This window comes from Balaenoptera borealis, assembly GCF_965194805.1.
Source record: "Balaenoptera borealis genome assembly, chromosome: 10".
Taxonomy (NCBI): domain Eukaryota; kingdom Metazoa; phylum Chordata; class Mammalia; order Artiodactyla; family Balaenopteridae; genus Balaenoptera; species Balaenoptera borealis.
Genome location: NC_138874.1, coordinates 92,842,837 through 92,865,867, shown reverse-complemented (window position 1 = coordinate 92,865,867; position 23,031 = coordinate 92,842,837). Strand labels below are relative to the sequence as shown.

The window sequence follows — 23,031 nt, the reverse complement described above, 5'->3', positions numbered from 1 at the left end:
AAAAATATATATATATATTTCTCTTCTGAACTGCAATAACCTTCTAACTTTAATGTAATCTCCGAAAGCCACCTCCCTGATGCCATAGTAATCTTTCTTAAAAGCAAATCTGAACGTGTTATTCTACTGCTGAAAATTCTTTAATGGCTTCCCATTGCACTGGGGATAGTTTAAATGCTTCAGTATGGCCTACAAAGCTATCATGACATGATCCCTAGCTCTTTCTCTAGCCACATCTCCTACATCGTTGGTCATTCAATGACAGAGAACACTTTCTGCCACTCTCCTGTACTATTTTACGGTTCCCTCTGCCAAGAACACCTTCCTACCCTTGGCTCCTTTACTCTGATTCTCCTTCAAGGACGTAATTCAACTATCAACTCATCCTTGAAGTCTTCCTAACCTCACCTATGCCAATTGGGTTTGATGTCCTGTCTTGGCGCTTCCATAGAGCCTTCATTAGCTCAGAAGGATTTATTATCCTGTATTATTATATTCTCTCTCCTATACTATATTGTGAGATTCTTGAAGGTAAGAGTTCTCTTTTACACCTAAAGCCTCAGAAGCTAGCACGGTGCCAGGTATATAATACTGTCAATAAATGCTGAATAAATAGCTCAAATTAATCATAAGAAAATGAGAAGGGGGATGAAGATTAGGGGGAAAAAACAGTATTATCTCTGCAAGCTCTTGTCATAAGAGGAGATTGCTTTTCTTCCTGGGACACAATGCAGTAAATGAGGCCAATCAGTGACTGCCAGTTGATTGTAATTTTTAGCAACAGTTTCCCAGAAGAGTGACGAATTGTTCTTACCTAATCTAAGGCCTGGTACATAAAAGACTCTCATTTCCTATTTAATTTAATTTTACTGATTTTATTATTTCAGCTCCTATTGGCACCAAATTCTAGAAAAGTTACAATAGAGTTTGTCCCTAGATGAAGCCAGCTTGAAAAACAAGTACAAATCAAACACTGTGCTCCTTCCTGTTGGGCTTGAGAATATCTTCAAAGAATTTTCATTGTCTTCTTAAATACACAACATGAATTCAGCCTGGAAACCGAGACTCAAATATTGAAATATGATGGTTTGTCAAGTAAAAAAAAATAAATAAAAGAAAGAAAGAAATGAACTTAGCTTACTAAATGAATGACTGTTCAAAAGAAGTCAACGTTCATTTGCTTACACAAAGATTCTTCAAACACCTTTTGAGGTATCTGCCCCTCAGTCAAAATGACAACATGTCTTAAGCTTTCTGGGAGTAGGTACAAGAACTGCCTGATAAGAACATCACCTTGGTTCCGGACAACATTCAGAAAAACCTAGGTCATCCTTGGGCACTAATCCCTCACCTAAAAAGTCAGTTTTAGAGCTCAAATATGTGTGCTGGGACCCCAGAGAATATTGTCAGTGACTAAGGGCTTAAACTAAAATTAGACAGATCTGGGTTTGGATCCTTTGGTTCTGCTACACACTAGCTGTGTAACCAAAGACAAGTCATTTACCCTCTCTTGGCCTCTCACTTTAATCATCTGTGCAATAGAGATAAAAATCCCAAGTTTCCATGAAAATTGAATGAAAAAGTTTAGAATTTAACACAGTACCTGGCTCATAGCAAGTATGCAATAAATGATAATGATTATATTCTTGATGAACTTTCTCCTGGTTCCGGAAGCTAATAATCATCTCAAATGAAGATGTATAATACTTTTAATATCTATAGAAACAGGAACTTGGGATCACTGGGAATATTCAGCTACAAGCTGCTTGTTTTAAAATAGAGGCTATGGGCTTCTATGAAAAGGGTAATTTACATCACCTGAACATTCAATCCTATGCAGGCTCGTTTTAAAGTTCTTCAGCATAGCAACCCCACAAATTGTTCACTCTGTTTCTCAAAACCAAAACTTCGCAGCTGGGTGGATTCAAATGGGTTATGGAGATTGTCCTCCCTCCCCTCTCACCTCTAGAAGTAGTTGCTCCCGCTTACTGGATGAGGCAGTGGGGAGGGCGGCCCATGAAGGAAGCTTGTACAGCCACTGCCTTTGTCATATTTCCTCTGTGAAGAAACAGAAGACTTCAGTTCCTGGGATTGGTTAAGCTCTAGAATAGAGAACTAAGGAACTACTTTGTATTCTCCTAGAAATCTCATCTCTCTTTGTGCATAGCGCCATTGCAGCAGAACTGTTACACATTTTTGCATCTTGATCAGGAAACTGGAATGATAATGAACACAGGTAGCCTTCCATACACCATAAATTGAAGGAAGCTGGCACAGAGCAGAGAAAGACTCAAAGACTGCGGGAACATGAAGAGGAAAAGCCAGTGAAAGAATAAATTATATACAACAACCATGCCAACCCCGACGTTTGCAAAAATACTGTGACGATTACTATGCTTAAGATCAGAATTGACTTGAGGTCAGTATGGTCTCCTCTGGTGCTGGGCATTGATTCATTCAACAAATATTTTTATTGAGCACTCACTACATGCTAGGCACTGTACTAAGCATGAGGGATTAAAACAAACACATACAAATAAGACTAGTCTTCACTGTCAAGGAACTAGGAGCCTAGTGCGAAAGACAAGTAAAATGATAACATGGTAGACTCTCTCAAGGGACCTCCATGTGGCAACTTGCTGATTAACTGACACACTCATTCTCCCTGTGAAACACACCGACTGAGGCCCGCAGCACACTGAAAGCTTCTGGCTAGTAAAACTACTACTCTGCACACTGTACTCGCATAGAGTAAGCAGAATGGTTACAAGAATTGGTTATTTTTGTTCCCAAACCTATTTATGACATCTGCACTTGATGCTGCAATTTAAATATTATAGAAACTCATGACAATAAAAAGAAATTCCTGTTTCTATGGAAACTATGATGAATCCTCTGGAAAGAATGAATCCTCTGGAAAGAATCAGTAAAAGCAAGTTGCTTAAAAAAAAAAAAAAAAAAAAAAAATCCCTCAAAACAAATGTATGGATACCAAGGGGGAAAGGGGGGGGGACGGGATGAATTGGGGATTGGGATTGACATACATATGCTACTATGTATAAAACAGGTAACAAATGAGAACCTACTGTATAGCACAGGGAACTCTACTCGGTGCTCTGTGGTGACCTAAATGGGAAGGAAATCCAAAAAAGAGGGGATATATGTATACATATGGCTGACTCACTTTGCTGTACAGCAGAAGCTGACACAGCAGTGTAAAGCAACTATACTCCAATTAAAAAACAAACCAAAAAAACACCTCAAAAACTTATACTGAATTAGGAGTGGGCAAGAGAATCACGAAAAGTGAGGAAAAAAATCTTTAATGATTCTGCACTTTGTATTGTTTGTTCAAAAATCCTTTGTACGGTTTATTCCACTTAAAAAGAAATTGAAATTTAGAGAATTGAGAGAAGATATAATATAGATGTTAGATGGTCTCCTTCAACCATTACAGGGAACACAAATCAGCCCACGTTCAAAGAAAAAGCAATACTATTTTCCAGTGCCTGTTGAAAATTGATTCAGGCAAAGAACATAAATGGCTGCTAAACATTAGAGGAAAAGTTGACGGAGAAAATAATTTTCATGTGGTACCAAAGCATCACTCCATGAATTACTGTGATAAGCCGTGGAAGGGGGGAAACATCTTTACAGTGGAGACAATTGATAGTTGCCACCTTAATCAAGTGATTCAACATTATTAACAGTGAACAACCAGACTGTGTTCCACCGGATGTGATGTGCTGTGAAGTACAGTTCATCCTCTATAAAGTATTCTTGCCAAAAGTGTTTAATTAAGAACTTGGATCTAATTTCCAGTGTATAGGTAATACAGGCGATCAGAGAAATTAAATGATAATAATGAGAAAACAATCATAGAAACCCAAAATGTAGAATACTCTACCAAAGAACTAGCTTGGTTTCTTTAAAAAGTCAATACAATTATTAATTCTGTTTGGTATCATTATGATACCAGTTTGGTTATATAAGAATGTTTGTTTTTTTTTAAGAGTTCAAAGGGGTAAAATGACATGTCTTGAATTTGTTTTTAAAATAGAAGCAAAGAAAAAAGGTAAGTGAAGCAAATATGGCAAAATGTTGATAATTACTGAACCAATGAATATATTGGGGTTAATTGCCTATTTTTACTACTTCTGTATATACGTTCGAAACATAAAGAGTAGAAAACACTCAACGTCATGAAAAAACTGAGGGGGGGGATTATTCTAGCTTAAAAGAGACATAACAACCAAATGCAATGCACAAACCTTGACTGAATCCATGTTAGAAAAAAAAAATTGTAAATGACATTTGGGGAAAATAACAATTAGAAAATCCGAATATAGACTGGGTAGTAAATGATTCTGGGGAACAATAAATTTCTTAGTGATAATGGAATAAGGATGATGTAGGAGAAGTAATGCTGAACATTTCAGGGTCAACTGTCATGATGTCGGCAATTTACTTTGAAATGGTTAAAAAAAACATTAAGAACTATCAAATCTAGGAGATAGGTATATGAATATTCATTATACCAGTTTTTAACTTCTCTGTATTTTTGAACATTTTCATAATCAAAAGTTTTAAGTTTGTCAAAGGGTTGCAAATGCTATTTTCAAAATAATATATTTAAGATAGGTATATGATTTGTTAAATTCCATATTTCAGTTAACTTTCTTATTTAGTGAGCCAACTAAAAGGTAAGAGGGGAGAGGATCCAGACGTGGGGTGCTGATACATACATGTATAACAACCAGCTCTCTGGGGAAAACAGCCCTGGCATGTAGCATTCGCTAGTTTCCAGGGTATGAATATCCCTACCACAACTGATTCCAAATTATTAACATGATGTCACTGAACACAGAGTTGAGAAGAGATGAGTACAATTGGTCTTTCCAGTCAGTAAGAGCCAGTTCCAACACACCACTGAATCCAGATCATAACAGAAGGATACCAGCCGTAACAGGAGAGAGGGAGAAGATGGTTTGCAGAAAACAAAGAATCAAGGTCATCAGCCCACAAGGGGCAAGGAGGGGGAGGAGACAGAGGTGTGAACACAGAAGACAACGTATTAAATTATATACAAATATTCAGTATGATGCTTGGTATACAGTAATCACTAAACTTACTAAGCACCTCCTACTATTATCATACTATTATTTTCTAACCTGATGCATAATCTAAAAGGTCATCTCATCTTTTTAAGATGTCATATGGTGGTTGCTTCTAGGGAGGAGAACTGAATGGCAGGGCAACTTGTAGTCAGGAATGGGAGGAAGCTACTTTATTGCTTTGAGCCTTTTCAATTTTGAAAAATGTGAATGTATTACTTATTCAAAATATAAATGAAATTATCTATAAATTTTAGGACATGGGTCTCTTGAAAGAGCTCTTCTCTCACCTTAAGTCCCTAGCCTGACATGTATGCAGTTATGCACTCATCCCCATCATTCCTAATGTAAGAATTTAAAAATCAACAACCACAACCAATAAGAAAAGTTCCAAATCATCATGCCCAGCTGACATGGTAGAAACTGCAGTTTAACAGGTCTATTTATATGTGGAAAAGTTAGAATCTTGGCTGCCTCAGTACCCACGATAAGATTCACATGAAATCTTCAATCACTCAGAATGCCACATTTCACTCCAAAACACATTCATTCAACAAATATTTACTGAGCGCCTTCTATGTCTTTGGGTCTGGGAACACACATGAATAGAATTCTCTCTCCAACTCTAAGGAGTTCTAACTTGGCTTTGGAAAGTTTCCTTTACTAGGAATTTATCTAATCTTGGGCAACTATCTTTGGGCCAAAATTACTATTTATATATATGAACAGTAGAAACAATTCTTACTTAAAGGAACCAATATTTTCTCATAAATTTGCTGGAAAACACATTTTGTTACATGAATCCTGTCTTGAAACCATAAATTAGCGGTGTATTCTTCTAGCGGGAAAAGGCCATAGAAAAAGGAGCACGTAAACATGATTCTTAGATGATTAGCAGTGGTGAGTCCAACTCTCTGTAGGACTCCGTGCCTCCATGGGCAGGAGTCAAGTGAAGTAGCAGAAGTCAAGAGGGAATTGCAATCCTAGGAGTAAAATAATCCCCCTGAAGGCCTCCTCCATCATCAAGGTCAAGTGGGAGCCCCAGAACTCTTTGTGTTTCTGGCAAGACCACTCCCCGGTCTCCCCTTCAATACCTGCAGCCTCTCCACCAACGTTTGTCTTGGGATCGTCGACTAATTTCATCATGCCCTTTACGCCGCTCACAAGAAGCCCAGGACTCCAAGGCCATCCCTTATTTTTTGCCAGCCTCAAGTGGTTTCTTCTCACGCATGCATTCAATAGCACTCTGCTGAAGGCTCAGGAGATCTGTGGAGCTCTCTCTTCTTCGATATTCTCTGAATTCCAGCCTCTTTCACCTCCCTGAATTCTCAACTCCGCCTCCTCAACTCAGGGAGACTGCCAGGTTCTGTTTAGGTTGCCCCTCCTTGTACCGCAACCTCCATCCAGGTAGAAAGCTGGGGCAGTCATAAGGGCTCACCTTATCTCAAGGATCATTTTCCTGCACTGCCTGCTGTCCAATGTCTGAAAACCACTATTTCAATATACTTTGTACAGCTTTCTGCTTGTTTAAGGAAGGAGGGTAAATCTGATCTCTGTTACTCCACATGGGCACAAATGGAAGTCTCTCTTCCATTTAATGTTTATTTTCCATCCTAACTTAAGTCACTTTCTTCCACGGTCACTCCCTTGACCTCGTCATTCACAATTACTGCCATCCCTCATTATCTCATTCCGAACATCTACTCTCCAACCACCATCTCCTATTTTTTTTTTTTTTTAGGACACTCCTGCTAGTACCCCAATTCCAACAATCCTTTGCCTTACTTTCAATCCGTTGTTTCCATCACCCTTTCTTGTCCTCTTTCCCCTCCTAATCTAGCTCTACTTCATTCCATTGTTAATCATTTTAATTAGACCCTCAACTCCCTGGCCCCTCTCCATCTTATTTGCTTGGCTAAACAACAACCCGGGTTAAATCCAACTCATTATCTAAGAAATAGTACATATTTTATGTTTTAACTTATCTATTATCTTCTATTCCACTAGAAGGACAGCTCTGTGAAGGCAAGGATTCTCATTTTCTTTGTTTACTGCTGTATTCCCAAAGCTGAAAACGGTCCCCAATAAATGGATGATACTCAATTATTTCTTGACTGGTTTAAATAATAAAATCCAATGCTCAACATAAGTATTCAAATGAAAACACTAAAAGTGAAATGTATCATTGTTTCTAGAATATCAAACTGCTTCTTGCTGTAAGAAAGATCATTAAGAAAAGCAGATAATGTGTATATACTTCCGTCCCTATTTTTTTTTTACAAGCTCTCTTTAATGATTTTTTTGTAATGTTATATACATGGTTCTGACAAGATGTCAAACTAGAGTGGGCTCCCAACAGAATCTTGGAGATCCCAGAGGTGGTTAATAAAACTGTCACACTAACTTAAAAGCTGTGAGAGAAACCTCAGGCAACAGAGAGCAGCCAGGTTTCAGCTGGGAGGAGAGGCCCATGCTAGGCTCTGAGCAGGTAGCATGGAGGAGACCAGGAAGAGAGAGGTTTCTTTACCTGTGTTTCTTTCTCTCTGTTGCTCATGCTTTCTTGGCCCCCACTGCTCATAGCACTCTCCTGCCCAGTTGGCTCTACCAGCAGTATTAGGGTGGTATGCTCAAGTGGGCTGGTTGGGGAACAGTTAAATATAGTTACAAGCAACTGCAAAGCCCTAAGTGTATCTTCCTCTTCCTACCCTCCTTCCCAGCCAGAGTAAGGTGAGGACTATCGTCAGAGAAAGCTCTCAGAAGCACGAGCCAGTGCCTCTGTTTTTGCTTGGGAGTCCAGGGATCCATCAACAGATGACATGGTTAAAGAGCCAGAAAAAATGGATTCATAGAGAAGACAGATGAGCTCATCTTAGGGGCACAACTGCTATAGAGAAAAACAAAATTAAAGCACCTATATCAGCCAAAATCAAGCTAATGGATCAGTATGGAAAAGAATAAATTAGTGAATATCTTCAAAGAGGGACCATAACTGGAAACATGCAGTAAGAACAGGAAGTTTTAAAATAAGAACTAGAGTTAATGGTATGAAAAATTAAGAGCCAAGATAATAAAGAACCCAGTAGCTGGGCTGAAGAGCCAAAGATCAGGTTAAGAAACTCTCCTAGAATATATTAGGAAGGGAAAAAAAGGATGGAAAATAAGAAACATCAAGAGGTAGAGGACGGAAGTGGAAGCATCAATATATCTATGTAATGAGGCCCAGAGGAAAGGGAGGAGGAAAAAACAGAAGGAGAAAATATTTGAACATGAAAAAACTGAGGGTTCCCAAATTTAGAAAAAGATGTAAGACCTCGGACTGAAAAAAAACCCATAAAAAGGGAAAAGAAGAGGGGGGAAATTTTATAACTAGTCACAGTATAATGAAATGAAAGAACAACAAAAAGAAAAAAATTCCTAAAGTTTAGCGGAAAAGTAAATCACTTATAAAGGAAAAACAAGAATCAGGTTGACTCCAGAATTCTCAAAAGCAACACTGGTTCTAAGAAGTCAATGGAGTGATAGGTTCAAAGGTATGAGAAAAAAAAAAATCCAAACTTAAAAATAAGAAATACATATTCTGGAATACACTATAAAAATGGGAAGGGTAAGTAAACAACTTATCAAGTTTATTACTGTCTAAATAAGGTATAAAACCAAAAGTAAATCCATAGCAATTCCAGAACTAAAATTCTTTAAAAATCAAAGCACTTTGGAGGGGGCCCGGTAGTGGGGGTGTAGGGGCTGGAGGGTATAGAGAGGAAGATGAAAACTTCTAAGATACTAGTATTTTTTGAAGTGTGTGTGGGGAATACATACATTTAAAGGTTTAAAATAGGGAAAGATTTTCAATAGGAACAAACACCAGTATATATATTATCAAATTAAGAGTTAAGGACAACTACCAAAAGAATAAATATAGAATGTATAACTTTCAAACAGAAGGACTATTAGATTTAGCCAATAGATGGTAGGAAGAGGACAGCAAAAATAAGCAGAGAACATGAAATAAAATAGCTTAAAAAGTCAAAATACAGAAATATTTTATGATCGATATAAATGGGTTTAGCTCACTGACATTCACAGAATAACTTTTTAAAAGATACAGGTAATATATGCTCACTGTACAGAAAACATGATGAAGTAATTTGGAAAATTAGAATCTAATGAAGAAATTAAAAATCACCAATAAAATCCCACCTTTCAGACATTTTTCTCTACTGAAGTGTTTATTACATACTTTTTTTCCATAAAAAATACCTTTTTTTGCACTTAAGTCTGAAAATCTTTGCATATCAATCAACGTGGAACCTTATAACGATTTTTAGTGGGTAAATTGTAGTTCTATTTTATATCACCATAATTGTTAGATATCCAGTGTATTTCATTTCCTCTGGGTTAGACATTTCACAACTGTTTCCAATCTTTCATCTTTCATATAATGTTTGATGCTTCCTCTTGGGAAAACTACTCTTCCCTGACCTCCACAGGATTTAGAGAAGGCCCACAGAGTTTTATGTAATAAGACTGCCCCCTCCATCACTTGGCTCTCCTTCTCGACTGGATAATTCTCATCACCACATTCAAAGCGCCAAATATTTCCCATATTTAAAACCGAAAAAGCTCTCCAGATTCCCTCTCTCTTTCCTGTTATCATTCCATTTCTCTACTGTTCTTTATAGCAAAACCCTTAACGGAACTGTCTCCATTCACTATCTCTATTTCCTCATATTTCCTGTTCTATTCAATATGTTCCAAACTAGTCGTATCCAATGAAACTACTTTTATGAAGATCTCCAATGACCTCTTATTTGGATAAATTCCAAGATCAATTCTTAGCCCTCATCTTAGTCAATTTTCGATTACTCCTCTCCTGAAACAGTCTTCACTTGGCTTACACCACACTTCCCTGGTTTCTCTCCTTAACGGCCACTCCATCTCAAGCTCCCTTGCTAGTTCCTCTCATTCCCCCGACCTCTAGAAGACAGAGTACTCTTGCTCTTCGTTCTTGGATCTCTTCTGTTCTCTATGGACACTTACTCACTTGAGTAATTATCTCATTTAGTCTCAAAGTTTTAAATATCATTTATACAGCCAACATCCCTACCTGCATCTCCATCCACATCACTCCTTTGAATGCCAGATTTATATATCCAACTGCCTACCTGACATCTCCACCAGGCTGTCTACCAAGGATATGAAACTTTCTTTCCCTCAATCTGTTCCTCCTTTAGTGGGGGAAGGGATGTACCAACATTCACCAAAATCAGTTGCTCAAGCCAAAAACCTAGGCTTCATCCTTAACTTTTTCCTCACTTCTAATCCTCTGAAAAATATCTAGAATTTGATCTTCTCTCACCACCCACACTGACCCCCTTGGTCCCAGCCACTATCATCTCTCACCTGAACTGCAACAACAGCTTACTAACTGGTCTCTCTGCCTTACTCTCACTCTCTACGATAAATTCTTTGCAGAATACCCAGAGTAATCTTTTCAAGTTCACTAAGATTCTGTCACTCCCCTGCTCAAAAACTCCCCATCGCACTTAGAGTAAAAACCTCTCACCATGACCTGCAAGGCCTTACTGACCCCTGCGGATCTTTGTGACTTCATCCCCCACCACTCCTGGCTTACTTTTCTCTAGATGCTTCTTGCTGTTGCTTGAATATGCCAAACATACTCCTGCCTAAGGATCTTTGCTCTCTCTGTTCCCACTTGTGGACCACTCTTCTCTCGATTTTCGTGTTTCTTAGTCCCCCACTTCATTCAGGTCTCTGCTCAAATGTCACCCCTTATGCGGCCTTCCCTCACCATCCCATCTAAAATAGCTCCCCCCTGCCCCAGTCAAAGGTCCACTTTCTATGCTATATGCAGCACTTATCAGTATCTGATATTATATTTCATATTTATTTGCTTAGTCTGCTCCCCACTTATAGAATGCACGAAGGCTGGGACACTATCCTGGTGACACTGTGTCCTCCGTGCCTGGAACATTGTCTGGCACATGAAGGGCACCAAATCTTTGAGTAATACTGACTGCACACACTCAGTCACACATCTTCATGTATCTGTCTATTAAGGGCTAATGATGCATCTTTTCTTACCCCTACAAAAAAATCAAGAGATTCAGACAAGAACAATGTAGAAAAAATGTGTTATTACAAAATATTTCAGACGTAAACAGTATAAAAGAAAACAAACATCCATGTACCTATTATCCAGTTTAAGGAATAAAACATTATAAATACAGTTGAGCCCCAGGAATACCCACCCACTCCACTGAGGCAGGTTAATATCAGATTTGAAGAAAAATAAAGGAGAGAAAAGTATTTTTTGATTCACCTATTTTTTTATCTGCTTTTTAAAAAATGAAAATAAAACTATTTGACAAAGTACTCTAAGTACTTAAAAAAAAGCGGGGGGGGGGACAAGGCGCCATAATGCAGTGAGATTGGGGGTTTTGAACAGAGAAAACAAAAGAAAGGGGGTAAGAAATACTAGGGAAGTGGGCAAAAGGAAGCAGAGGCCTGGTGGGGTGTTCATGGCGACAGCAGGAGGAGGAGCAAGGCAACGTTAGGAACCAGGTGCTGGTAATCTATCGTCCCTACTGAACATGTGATTACAGAAGGATTACAAATGAAGCCTGGCTGAGGGATCAGGATCTAATTAGGTACACATCACAGAAAGTTTAGACAACATTGATGTCATCACAGTTTGGCACAGAAGCATATATCGAAGCTGGTAAGTGAATGCTGCTGTGTATGACAGAGGGCAAACAAGCTGGTGGCTCAAAGCATAAGTGCAAGAGAGATGGAAAATCTTTTTAATTAGAAGAATACTTTAAGGATTTAATGAAGTTAGAGTTAAACTGGAAACTCCATGACCCATTAAAAATAGATCTTTTAGATCTTTGTCACTGAACAGCAGTATCAGTAATCCAACAAAACAATTTCATATGTAATCAAATTTCTAACATAGCTAATAGTATCTAACACTATTCTGCCACAAAAGCTACTGGCTCTGCAGAGAATACTGACTCTAGTCTTGGGGTGGGGGGTGGTAGGGGGGATACATCAGGACGGGACTGGAATACCTTGTTTTATTTTACTGGATTTATTATCTTTTTGTTGTGTTTTAAAGGTTTAAAGAAAAATAGGCTTTTAAAAATCATAATTTTAGTAAGCTAAACTCTGACCAAAGCATAAGTTACTCAGGGGCTGCCTAGGATAGTAGAACCAGAGAGCCTACATTCGAATTCCTGCCCTCTATCCCACTTCAGGCAAGGTACTTGAATTTTTGTGTCTCATGGTCTTCATTTGTAAAACAAAATAATAATAATAGCACCTGCACCAAAGTCCTTGTGAGAATTAAGTGAGTTAACACATATAAAGCACTTAAACAGTTGGAGAAAACTGTAAGTGCTCTACAAATGTTAGCTATAATTATCATCATCATTATTGATAAAACCTGACAAGGCTATGAATACCTTGAGGCCAAGAACAATGTCTTATTTGTCTCTATATTTCCAGCATTTAGCACACTACCTGGTACCCAACAGGTACTCAATAAATATTGCCTGAATTTAACTGAGTAATTCTAAAATTCTAGCTATTAGGTTGTAGGTTGCAAACTTTAACACATAAAGGGAACCACCATGATAAATGGCAGGAGCAAAGATAAAAGGGCCAATAAAAACAAGACCCCAAATCTTATACAGTCAAAAAATATTGTTTCTTGGGTATTTTAAAAATTTATTCTGGGTTTCTCAAGGTCTACCTTGTACTAAGGGAGTTTGATTGGGATCAGATAGTAATAGTTGATCAAAATCTAGACCCTCAGTCTAGAATTACACTAGATTCACTAAAGAATGAGATTCCCCCCGACAATAAATTTAATCTAACAGTTCACTGTAGAATTAAATTACTTTAACTTTTTCCAACCACCAAAACTTGTTTCTGAATTAAAGTACAACACAGCCTTAACCCATTCAATTCGGGACACCCTTTTGATTTTCCATTGCTCTTGGATTTTCCAGCAGTTTAGTCTCATTTGGGTTAATTACCAGTACTCTAGATGGAAAATTTTCCTGGTAGGTTGTTCCATTCATAGCCATTTAGAAAGCACTGCTGGCGTCAGACTCTGTTTTCTGCTTGGATAAAGGGGGCTGTTACTTCAAACCCCAATTTTTCTTGGCATCCCATAGTCACACTTCATTGAGTACACCCTGTGCTTACCTTCTACAAATGACCTTTCAAAGCAACATGCTTCATTTAACCCACCAAGTTAGCAGATTTACCTTTCCTTAGAGTACTGATTGAGGCCAAACAGGTTATAATTCCATCAACAGACATCACATGACTGCAGTAATAGTAATAATTCACCATTATTGAGGGCCTGTGTATGTTAGGCACTGTGTTTGTATATCTCATTTAATTATCCAAGAACCCCATGAAGAAGATATTAATTCCATTTTATAAATCACAAAACTGAGACTTAAAAAGGCTAACATTCCCTGGGTTTCTGTCCTCCCTTCAAAGGACTCTAAGTAGATTACTCAAAAAGTTTCCTCACGCACAATAGGGCCTGCTGAACTACTGTCTTCATTTTATAAGAAATGGAAGGTCAAAGGTTTTATAACAAGGAAGTATATAGACAAACATGAATTCTAATTGATTCCAAAATCCATCTTGTTAATTATTTTGCTATACTATCTATATTACTGAATAAGGCCTTTCATAGAACTTCCTTCCACTCTCAGCTAAGGAATGAAAAATCTGCCTGAAAAGGTTCTATTTTGTTTTGTAAAAGAAGGAAAAAGAAAGAAGGAAAGGCTATGGCAACTTCTGTCTCCAAAGGGTCTTAAACTCTTATTTAAAACAGCAGATTAGATAAAAGAAACTGGCATCCAGACCCAGATAAGATGGTTTATCAGAGACAATAGTCTGTCATCTTCTCGGTCTGCCTGCTTTCCGAATAAAGTCGTATTCCTTGCCTCTACACCTCGTCTCAGATTCATTGGCCTGTCATGCAGCAAGCAGAGCGAGCTTGGTCTCAGTGCCAGCCTGAGGCCCTTTCTGATGAGGAACATGAACAAGACCCCAAAGACGCTAAAACTCCAATTTGCATGACTAGAGCCCATCCTTCCAACCTGTGATACTGAACAGAGAAGAATATCTGTGCTCATTTGGGTAGACTCCTAGGTACTCCAGAACATGGAAAGGAACCAAGAGGGAAAAAACTCCCCTTGAAGAAAGAAATGCTGTTTCCTGGAGGGAGGAGGTGGTTTTCAGGCTGAGAGATGGAAGGGGGATTGGATAAAGGCAGAGAGCAAATCAAAGGTGACAAAGCCAGGTATGGGGGAAAGACAGATGCAGGGGAGAAAAGCATCTACATTAGCTGTACTGGTGCTGTCCAATAGAAATGAAATGTAAACTTAAAAAAATTAAATAAAATAAAAATAAAACAGATTATACCAAACTGACTAGGATCACAGTGAAATCATTAAGTACTGAACCCTTTCTAGAACATTCTTCAATGTCTTTAGAACTTCAGTAAATTGCTTTACTTCCAGGTAAATAAATTCAACCATTTTTTGCAATTCAACTTAAGATTTTATTTTTAATAGATGTGTCAAGTCACCTGTCTTTTCTCTCAAAACCCAAATATACGCTATTCTGCAACAGCCCAGTTTTGATTGATCAACTTGCACTCATTTTTAGAAGCTCTCATTCTGTAATTCTTACTGATAGAAAGTATTTTTAAAATTCAACCTAGTATTCAATGTTCAATTTAACTCTTAAAAAAAAAATCAGTTATACCAGATTATTTCCTAATAACGGTATCTCTAGCAAGGTTTGTTGGGGTTTTTTGTTTGTTTTGTTTTAAGTATTTGTTTTTTCAAATGAGCTTAGAATTTAAAATGGGAATTCAAGGAGCACTCATGCAGTATTTACTAATTATCAAACTTTCATTGAGCTCAATAATTTAACATTCCAACTAGAAAATTGTATTATTAAATACTCCTGACCTGAAACCTAGCTGTATGTTGCAATCTAATCTTACACAAAAAGTGCAAAAGTATCCTCAATTCTGCAGCTTAAAGGTGTTCACAAAATTGAGCCCAAATAATGTCCTAATCACATAAATTAACATCTCCCTAATTAAGGACTGATATAAAATTTACTTTACTAAGCAAATAGTTTATTGTATATTAATAGTATAAATTGACTACAATTCTATTAGACAATGTTTAAAATAGACAAGAAAGGTTTATTTTAGTTTGATATATATTGCATGAAACTGCTTTCCAGGAAGAATGAAAGCCTACTTTTCTATACCCTTAACAATGGATAGTCAATCTTTGCATTTCATTTAATGAAATGTGTAAAATATGATGTCTTGTTGATTACTGGGTTAGACTTAACATAGTTTCATGTTTTTGACTACTGGTATTCTTTTTTTCATATCCTCTATTTTTCTACTGGCATATTTATCCTTTTAAAGTTTTATTTAAAAGCTCTTTGTAAATTAAGTATTTTGTGCTATCATTTGTTTTGCAAATATTTATCCCAACCTGTGGTTGTCTTTTAACAGATTTGACTACAACCCAAAAACTATTCATCTTTTCCTTCATGAATTCTGGGTTTTGTGTAATCTTAGAAAGGCCTTCCAATCAAAAGTATAAAAATAATGTATTCTCCTGCAGTTGATCCATCTGCAATTTGTTCTGGCCCAAGAGGTGGCCACCTCCTTCTTTTGAGTGTCGTATATACTCCTAAATTCTAAAATTCTAAGTTGATCAAAAAGTGTGTGTCACATTCATATTTTTCATGACTTTAAAAAGTTTAGATCTATGCCACCCTCACTAGTTATCATTTGTTTTTCTAAACAAGAATACATTTTAGCCCAAGTCATCCTCTTAACTATGTTAGTTATCCTTTTCCAACTCAATCATGTTTTTCCTGTATTATTGTATCCAAAACTGAAACCAATACTTCAGATGTAATAAATAAACTGATACTTCATTTTAATACATGACCAGGATGGTGCCTCTGTTAGGTTTCATATTTCTTAACAATGCCCAGCACTTCATCCAAACTGTACTGAACCATTGTTTTTAGAACATGGTTTATAGTAACTCTTAGCTCATATTCCTCTGACAAAAAGTATATACTTTATCCTTGTCCACAATGTCAAGAGTTTGATCACTAATGTAGGCACATAAAAAATTCTTAAACATTATCAATAGACCTAGGCAACTATAACATATAAAATCTCTCAGACGTTGCTGGTAGAAGTGTTAAGTACTTTAACTTCACTGGAGGTCAATTTGGCCAAATCTACCAAAACTGCAGACATCCCTTGATTTATCAATTCTATTTCTAGGAATTCATCCTACAGGTAAACTTACACAAGTATAAAATGATGTATGGGGCTTCCCTGGTGGTGCAGTGGTTAAGAATCCGCCTGCCAATGCAGGGGACATGGGTTTGAGCCCCGGTCTGGGAAGATCCCACATGCCGCTGAGCAACTAATCCGTGTGCCACAACTACTGAGCCTGCGCTCTAGAGCCTGCAAGCCACAACTACTGAGCCCGTGCACCACAACTACTGAAGCCCATGCACCTAGAGCCCATGCTCCACAACAAGAGAAGCCACCGCAATGAGAAGCCCGCGCACCGCAACGAAGAGTAGCCCCCACTCGCCGCAACTAGAGAAAGCCCACCGGCAGCAACGAAAAAGTGGAATACTCCCCAATTCATTTTATGAGGTCAGAATAAAATATGACAAACATATAACAAGGCAAATCATATGCTAATCTCCCTCATTAACATAATGTAATAATTATTAACTAAGTATCAGCCAATCAATCCAAAGATATATATAAAAGGATCAATACATCCCAAATTCCAAGAATAGAAGGTTGCTTTGACATTTAAAAAATCAATGTAATTCATCACATTAACAGAATAGAGGAGAAAAGTCACATATAATCGCCTCAATGAAGGGAGAAATAGTATTTGACAAAATTCACCATCTAGCCAGGATTTCAGAAACAAAAACAAAAAAACTCTTAGCTAAGTTAGGATTAAAAGGAATTTTTTAATCTGATGAAGGATATCTACACAAAATCTAAAGCAAACATCATCCTTAATGGTGAAATAGTAAAAGCTTTCCCCTGAAATGGAAAATAAGACAAGGATACCCACTATTTCTTTTATTCAACACTATACTGGAGATCCTAAGCAGTACATTTAGGCGAAAAAACAAACAGTATACAGTTTGGAAAGGAAAGAAATAAAACTCATTATTTGCATGACATGATTGAGTTCATACACACAAAAAATACACAAGAATCTATAAACAATGAAAATTAAGTGAATTTACCAATATGTTTGATTAAAGGTCAATATACAAAAGTCAATTATTCTATATATCAACCACCAATTCTAAAAATAGAACCATTTACAACAGCATTTACAAATGAAATACTTGAGAATAAACTAGCAAAATAAAACCTCTACACAGAAAACTACAAGTGTTATTGAAAGAAATTAAAGACTACATCAATAACAGAGGGTGATATACCATGTTCAGAGATTTGAATGTTGTAAAGACATCAGTTCTTCCTCAAACTGATCTCTGGAGTCAATACAATCCCAATGAAACTTCCAGCAGGTTCATGTATGTGGAAACTGTTACTAATTATAAAATTCAGATGAATATGCAAAAGTCCAAGAAAAGCTGAGACAATGTTGAAGAAGAAATACAAAGTTCAAGGACTTACATTAGCAAGTATCAAGTCTCATACAAAACTGAAGTAATATGGTACTGGCACAGATAGAAAAACCGATCAATGGAACAGAACAAACAAACATAAACAAAGGAATCTTATAAAATGCTGGTAGGAATGTAAACTGACACAATTACTTTGAAAACTGTTTGGCATTATTTACTAAAACTGAATATAAGTATATCCTATGACCTTGCTACTCAAAGTGTGGTCCAGAACCAGTACAGCTGGAATTCCCTTAAGCTTGTTAAAAATGCAGGCCCCATCCCAAATCTACTGAAGCAGAATGTGCATTTTAACAAGACCCCCAGGTGATTGATGTGCACAGGACAGTTTGAGAAGCACTGCCCTAGGATCCAGCAATTTCACTCACTGGTATACATATGCCCATCAGAAATGCATACAGATGTCTACCAAGAGACATGTACAAGAGTATTTATAATAACACTATTAATAGCCAAAACCAAAAACTGCCCCAATGCTGAACAATGGAAAGAATAAGTTGTGGGATAATCACAAAATAGAGTACTATTCAGCAATGAGAAGGAACACTCGTAACTACAACTCACAAATATAATGCTGTATAAAAGAAGCAGGCCAAAAGAATACACCTGGTATGTTTTAATTTACATGAAATACAAAAAAAGGAAAAACTATCAATGCTGAAGTCAGGGCAGTGGTTATTACCTTTAGGTGACATGGGACCATTATTCCCTCTTAGTTACTATTTCTTGATATGCATAGTTTTACATGGGTGGGAAAATCCATCAAGCTGTATATATACTTGCATTTTGTGTACTTTCTGTATATATGTTATACTTTTTAAAACTTTCATTAAGAAGTACCAGAAGGTTAAATGGGTCAACTATATAGAAAATGAATTCTCTCTCAATAAATCTGTTATTTTTTTTTTTAAGTTCTGGAAGGAAATACACTAAAATCTAAAAAATAGTTATCCCTGGGAGATAAGATTTATAATGGTTTTCTTTTGTTTACTCTTCTGAGCTTCTCATTTCTTATTTTCTACCACTAAGGACACTAATTTAATAAGTTATTTTACAAATTTTTGTGGAGGAAGATTGGGAGATTATCCCTAGTGGTGACCTCCCAAGGGTTTCAGTGACACTGGGAAACCATTCAAAAACTAAGTAATTCTTACTATAACTGAATAAAAACATTTTACTTCTAAAATCTAATTTATGGCACCTACATACAAGGCAAACTAAAACAAAATTTATTCTATGAATTACCATAATGTTTTCCAGTTTTCAAAAAGTTCCTAAAGAAAAGAGGAACCCAGCTAGCTTAGTAGAGAAAATACAAACAAAATTTCAATGCCTCAAGTTGAGCTCTGTGGTGTTAGAAAAAAATTTTAACCAGAAATATGTTACTTTTATATTGTTAAGCTATGGATATCTTTTCACGTCAATATTTTAAAATCTACTTTATCCTCCCCCCTCTTTTTTTAAACAGCTCTGAGATATAATTCACAGGCCATACATTTCACCCAAAGTATACAATTCAATGGTTTTTAGTATAGAGTTGTATGACCATCACCACTATCTAAAACTGCAGAACTTTTTCATCACCCCCAAAAGAAACCCATACCAATCAGCAGTCACTCCCATGTCTCCCAACCCCTTACCCCCCCCCACCATTAGGCAAGGATTAATTCACTTTCTGTCTCTACAGATTTGCCTATGCTGGACATTCAACAATTTTTTGTAGTTTACTGAGTACGAGTTTTACAATTCTTTTGTTAAATATAATATACTCCTAAGTATTCTATTCTATTGTCAATAAAATTTTCTTAATTTCATTGTTGATTGTTCATGGTGAATGCATAGAAACACAAGTGACTTTCCGATACTGTTGCTCTTGTATCCTCCCTGCCATCCCGCTGAATTCATTTATTAATTCTAATAGTTCTGTAGTGGATTCCTTAGGATTTTCTACATACAAGATCGTGTCATCTGCAAATATAGTGTTACTTCCTTCTTTCCAATCTGGGTACCTACCTTATCCTTCTTTAGGGGCTATAGATTATTCATCACACATTACCATCACATTGATTTTTTCTTTTTTTGGCTGCGTTGGGTCTTTGTTGCCGCGAGCGGGGGCCACTCTTCATTCACCACAACTAGAGAAAGCCCCCAAGCAGCAACGAAGACCCAACACAGCCAAAAATAAATTAATAAATTTTTTTTTTTTCCTTTTTAAAGAGGGCTTCCCTGGTGGCGCAGTGGTTAAGAATCCACCTGCCAATGCAGGAGACACGGGTTCGAGCCCTGGCCCGGGAAGATCCCACATGCCGCGGAGCAACTAAGCCCGTGCGCCACAACTACTGAGCCTGTGCTCTAGAGCCCGTGAGCCACAACTACTGAGCCCACGTGCCACAACTACTGAAGCCCACGCACCATAAAGCCCATGCTCTTCAATGAGAAGCCACTGCAATGAGAAGCCCGTGCACCACAAGGAAGAGTAGCCCCCGCTCGTCGCAACTAGAGAAAGCCCACCCGTGGCAACGAAGACCCAAAGCAGCCCAAAATAAATAAATTTATTTTTTAAAAAAAGATATTAATGTGATGGTAATGTGTGATGAATAAGCTGTCTTAAAGACCATCCTGCCTAGAGGCAACACAGTATTTTTCAAGTTCCTTGAAGTTGTTCACTCTGAATTAGCATACACACATTAAGGATACATGTTAATTTCTAGAACAAAATAGTAGCCTAGGAATAATATATTACTCACATGGGGTTACATTTGATAGCGAAAGAAAAGAGTGGAAAGTACTTATCTTTAGGAGTATTGAGTAGCTTGTCAATTATGCATATTGATGCAGTTAGCCAGGTCATTCTAATTTCCTTTGCTACTACACTAAATAAAGCCCTGATGGGCTTCCTTGCTCTAGATGCTGGTAAATCGACTTTACAAATGTAAGTATGCATTCACTGAGCTCTCATCCCACTGCCTGAAGTCACATGTGCATTATGAGTAAGAAAGCCACAAATGGGGCTTCAGTATAAATAAGGAACTAATCTTGTTTTTACGAAGCAGGACATAAGCACTCATGAAAATGTTTTTCTAAAAGCCAACTAGGTGGGCACAATTTTATGGGGCGTTAAAATAGATTTTACAAACTCTCTATAACTTACGAGATATCCAGAAGCAGGGGGAAAAAATAAAACTTGAATGCTGACCCAAGGCTATAAAGGTGGTATATGTCCTGTGTAGTACAAGCCAGGTTAAATACATGATGTTTTATGCTCAAGGAGATATCTGTTCTAAACCTTCATGTAGTCTAGGGGTAATGTCACTTTTCTTTTATTCTTTCAGTGTTTTATTCTTTTAGTTGCTACATATTATGATATACTCAGTCATTTTTTTTTTTAAGGGGGAGGAAATGAACTATAAAATCATGTTAGAAATCTAATGGGACTGCCAGGGGCTTCCCTGGTGGCGCAGTGGTTAAGAATCCGCCTGCCAGTGCAGGGGACAAGGGTTCGAGCCCTGGTCCGGGAAGACCTCACATGCCGCAGAGCAACTAAGCCCACGAGCCACAACTACTGAACCTGTGCTCCAGAGCCCACGAGCCACAACTACTGAGCCCACGTGCTACAACTACTGAAGCCCGCGTGCCTAGAGCCCGTGCTCCGCAACAAGAGAAGCCACCGCAATGAGAAGCCTGCATGCTGCAATGAAGAGTAGCCCCCGCTCACCGCAACTAGAGAAAGCCTACACACAGCAACGGACACCCAATGCAGCCAAAAATAAATTTTTTTTAAAAAAAGAAATCTAATGGGACTGCCAAGAAAAGTAAGCATATCCTTCTTGCTTAATATTGTAGCTTTCTTTATCTCTGGATGAAATACATTACATTGATTAGAAACTTCATACAGGATTACACAATGGTACCTTTCATCTATACTATATGGGTCTTTTTCCTGAACTGCTTTTTCATAGAAATTATGCTTTACAAATATTTAAAACAGACAATTTAAATACAGCTGGTCTATAGCATGTGAAATTTACATTTTAGATGCTGCACGCATAAATATTAAAACCAAAACACTAGACTTCACATCTGTTTTTCCATTATATTTAAATTGTTCATCGGAATTTGAAACAAGCTTTTACATACACTCAGTATCTAAATTATAAGCAGGTTGTATTCCTATGTTTCTAAATCAGAAATAAAATTTCCCACAGGAATACTGTCATAAATTGTGATAAGATTTTTCATAAAAACCTGTTTATTAGAGTTGCTAAAATCTACTATGTAAAATACAGTATTGGACTCAGCAATAATATTGAGTCAATAAAATTCTGTGGGCTTAGTAACCTAAGCATTAATTGTGATAAAATGGAACATTATTTTTAATACTTAGCAAAGGCATTATTTTTTAAGATCTTTTAAAAATATTTTGACTTTTGTTCCCCCTTCACACTCATTTTTTTTCCCAATCTAATTATAGTCTTAATGCTTTGAAGAAGAAATACAAATAAATTCAGGGATACCTTGGAAGAATAATAGGTTATACAGCAAGTGCTAACTGAGATAATCTCAAACTGATGAGCTTACAGGTCAGCTTTATTTATTTATTTTTTAACATCTTTATTGGAGTATAATTGCTCTACAATCGTGTGTTAATTTCTGCTGTATAACAAAGTGAATCAGCTATACATATACACACATCCCCATATCTCTTCCCTCTTGTGTCTCCCTCCCTCCCACCCTCCCTATTCCACCCCTCTAGGTGGTGACAAAGCACCGAGCTGATCTCCCTGTGCTATGCGGCTGCTTCCCACTAGCTATCGGTTTTACGTTTGGTAGTTCACACTCATTTTTAAATTGATTTGATGAGGTCCTCAATGTCTATAATGTCAATGCTAAGAAAAAACAAAGAAAGTAGTAAACTAACACAATAGCAGTTAATTGGAAAAAACATAAATAATATTATTTCCTTCACAGGGAAAAAGCAAAGTAAGTTGAAACTTTAGAATCACAACTTTTCTTCTTTACCCCTTCTGCTATGGCTATGACCACATGGCAAGAAGATAACAAAACTGAAGAATGTGCATAAGCACATGGTGGTAATGTTCATGCAAGGTGTTCATGAGTCATG

At 37.2% G+C, this 23,031-nt stretch overlaps 1 protein-coding gene across 11 annotated transcripts in view; it reads right to left on the bottom strand.

Moving 5' to 3' along the window:
- Window positions 1–23,031, bottom strand: part of CNNM2 (cyclin and CBS domain divalent metal cation transport mediator 2) — a 153,856-nt gene that overhangs the window by 40,914 nt on the left and 89,911 nt on the right. For 2 of the 11 annotated variants that reach the window (XR_014249247.1, XR_014249250.1), the window contains exon 2: window positions 1,964–2,058. The exons of the other annotated variants lie outside the window; for them this stretch is intronic. The gene's annotated coding sequence lies outside the window, so the exon portion shown is untranslated. The remainder of the gene's footprint in view (window positions 1–1,963; window positions 2,059–23,031) is intronic. 11 annotated transcript variants of the gene reach the window in all.